This window comes from Prionailurus bengalensis, chromosome A1 (genome assembly GCF_016509475.1).
Source record: "Prionailurus bengalensis isolate Pbe53 chromosome A1, Fcat_Pben_1.1_paternal_pri, whole genome shotgun sequence".
Lineage (NCBI taxonomy): Eukaryota > Metazoa > Chordata > Mammalia > Carnivora > Felidae > Prionailurus > Prionailurus bengalensis.
This window is the reverse complement of record NC_057343.1, coordinates 116440573-116444379: the sequence shown is the minus strand read 5'-3', so window position 1 is coordinate 116444379 and position 3807 is coordinate 116440573.

Sequence of the window (3807 nt, the reverse complement as noted above, 5' to 3'; positions counted from 1 at the left end):
CTTCCCAAACCTCTCTTCCCACCCCCGTACCCAACCCTTAAGGGATTCTGGAAATAGGGGAATGATGCTCCCTCCCTCTCTAGGCTGGAATTTGACTCCCAGGTCACTGTGTACTCTTACCCACAGGGACCTCAGCCCTGAGCCTAGTTGATCTGCACCTAAAGAGGCTCCAGATACTGCCATCCTCACCCACACGAGGTGAATCACAACATACAGAGGCTCTTACCCACAAACTCACCCTCACACATCCACGTACCCTCATATAGCCATGTTCACATACTTTCACACTCACACAGGTACACACCACACCCTCCATCACACACACTTGCACACTCATGTGCAACCACACACTATCATTCTCTCATACTCGGCCATATTCACACTCTCGCACCCTGTCACACTCACTGCCACACCTGAACAAGCTGAAGTTCTGGGGCCCTGAGTCAGCAGAGCCCTGGCAGAGGCTCGGAGGCTGGTGCTGACAGTCTGGAGTGCAGGGGGAGGGGAGGGGCTGCCACAGAGGCCTGGAGGGTCCTGAATAATTCAGGGTGGTGGCTGCTGTGGTGGCGGGAGCCTGTCAGCTGCAGGGAAAGCTTGGTGGCTGGATTGTTCTGGGAAGATGGCTCCTGGTGTTTTGAGGAGAATCAGCCCTGACTGAGGCCTCAATGAACTCACAGAGGACTTCTCATAGCTGCTTTCACTTTTAATCCTCTCCAGGAGCCTGCACAGCAGGTACTATAGCCCCATTTCACAGATGAGGAAACTGAGGCTCAGAGGAAGAAGAGATTTACTAAAGGTTGGAAAGCAGGGGTGTCTGGGTTCCCACCTGCATCCCTCTCCCCCACATACACATACTCACACACTCCAGAAAGAGTTTCCTTTGGTCATTATAACCAGATGGAGATGAGAGACCCCAACCACCCGAGGATACTCTACAGTGTGCTCTGGGGATTTGAGTTACGGCCTGCTGAATGAAGGCATTGTCCGGGGGTGGCACACTGTAGCTCAAGGCCATGCCTCTACTGCTTGCACAAGTCGCTAGACATCTGAGCCTCAATGTCCTCATCTGCAAGATGAGCACTGACTGTACTGACCTCATGAGATGTTGGTAAGGACTGACTAGAAAAACACATGTAAAGGCATTAGCATGGGGGCAGGCCTACAGCAAGGGCTCCAAGTTGCATCTAAGACATGCAAACCCTCGCCACAAAGAGCCCCCCAGAGTGGTGGTCTGTGTAATCCAGGTTCCCTCTGCCTTGGGCATCTTCCCCTCTCTCCTTTGCTGTCACCACCTTTCTCCTCTTCAAGGCTGAGTACATCTGTCACCTTTCCAGGATGACAGCATGGTCTCCTGCCATATCCTGAATCCCTCGCTGACACTCCCATCCCCCTCCCTGGCACTCAGGTGGCTGGCCTTGTATGCTGAGAGGGGTCCCAGCCCATCCTAGCTCATGGCCTGCACACAATAGGTACTCAAGTGCTGCCTGCTGAACTGACAGCCCAGTGCTATGTCAGCACACAGCAACCAGCAGCTAGGGTGCTTCCGCAGTTAAAATAAACCTCTGAGGTCATGGGTCTGTTCTCTCTGCAAAAACAAAAATATCCAACTGCTCGTGTCTGGTGAGACCCACAGCAAAAGACCAGACGTGACTGCTTCACCACCCAGAGGCCAAGCATCAGGCTCCCAGCCAGGTCCTGATCTAAAGGGGCACCTGCCCAGGCCCAGGGGTACCAACACCTAGAGGCAGTTGACAAGGGACCCCTGTGCCCAGTGGGAAAGGCGGGCACTCAGTCCCCAGAGCCCTGAGCTCTGAGATTATGGAGCATTCTCCATATTTGATTCAAAATAAAAACCACAGTAAACCATAGACCCAAAACTTATACGTCGGCTGAAATTAAAATAGCTTCTTGCTACGTTTTCTGGTTTCAATATTCTGGATCAGCTCATGGAAGCTGAATCAGGCGATTTGTCTGTCCCTCCTGTTTTGTTTCTGTTGTTGCCCCTGCTTTACTGGGATCTCAGCACACGCTCTGTCTCCCCTCGGGAGCAGAAGGTGGCCAGGTCTGGGGGGTCCCCTGGCCCCGCACTCATGAGGCTGATCCCTCCAGGAGCCTGCCAGTACCCCCTGGCCCCTCCCTCTTCCGGGGAACCTTGCGGCTGGGCCCGTGCCTGCGGCGAGTCTCACCCCAGTATTATTTTAGTCGCAGACAGACACGAGGCAGATGGTGACAACATCCCTTCCCCGCTCCCCACTGACGAGCTGTTGCAGCCCTGAAGCCTGAGGGTTCTTCTCCCTCAGGAATATTTCAATCCTGACTTGGTGGCTAAATGTGGCTGCTCTTGTGAGACGCGGGCACATCTGCTCCTCCTCCTCCCTACCCACTACCCATTTCCTGGGACTGAGTAGAGAGCCCTAGGGAGGCCCTGCCAACTTCCAGCTCTGCCCAATCCCCCTAGCTGCCCTACTGTGTGCCAGGCATCAGGCCATGAGCACTGTACCACTGAGAGGGACAATCATTATGCCCACTTGACAGATAAGGAAGCTGAGGCTCAGAGTGAAGCATCCCGGGTCCTATAGCCAGTGAGGAGGCATTCCCTTGGGTCCCAATGCGTCCTAGAAACACAAGGTATACCCTCCACTCCGTTCCCACACCTGAATCTCCACCTGACCACCTTTATGCACAACCTTGAGGGACCACCCCAGGCAAACCACCTTCCCTGCTGAGCCACTAGGAGCTGATTTAGTTGCTATACCTGCTCTCCTGCATCAACCAATATAGCCTGGATGGAGCTCAAGGCTAGCCAAGCATCATCTGCCTACCCTTCACCCTGCTGGTCCTAGCTCAATGGACACACAGGCTGTAATGGTGAGAATCAAGGTCAGGGGGTAGAGGGCTCTGGCATGAGACAGGCCTGGCTTCAAATCTCAGCTTTCTTGTGACTTAAGCTATTCTTTTCAGGATGTGTTTCTCCATTTGTGAGACACACAGTGGTCTCCTCTCTCCCAGCTAATTCAGTGAGGTGACTGCTATACTCCCAACACCTAAAGCCAGACCCAGAACCAAGCACACATACAATAAATATTTGCTGAATGAATAACACACGTAATGAACTTAGCATCAGGCCTGGCTCAATGGGGCTGATTCTCCCTGCAGCCCCAGCCCCAGCCCCAGCCCCAGCCCCGACAACGCCAGGGGTCAGCTCTGCCTCTGTGGTCCATTATAAGCTGAAATTGGCCACCAGGGCCAAACTGGGTCATGTCTCTGGCCCCTGCCCAACCCCCACAACACACAGCGCTTGCAGCCTTAGGAGGGCAGGCCCAGGGCACCGGGCCACCACCACTAGGTTCAAGTGCCAGCAAGGTGTGGGAGGTGGGCTGAGGTTGTTTTGGCTTCTTCATGCCCCCTTTCCAGCCGGTGGTGAAGCTGGACAGGGGTTCTTTGAGGGCTTGTGATGCTCTCTGGGCCAGAGAGGACATGTCCATTCCCAGTCAGACCTCCTGGCTGGAGGCTCCCTACCTGGGCACAGTCCCCACCCCCAGCACCTCAGTGGGCCTTCTTCTGGGACTGGGCCAAGATACACACTGACAAACCATCACACAAAAACACATACCCACCACAGTAACACTCACACCCCCCAAAAGATATACAAAATTCTATACACGTACACGCCACCCAACTCAAGACACAAAAGCAAACACACACACAACTCAGTGTGCATGGCAGGGTGTACAAGCTCACAAACATGCGCAGCACATCATGTGACACAGTCACAAATACACATGGCACAAGACATACCTACGCTGT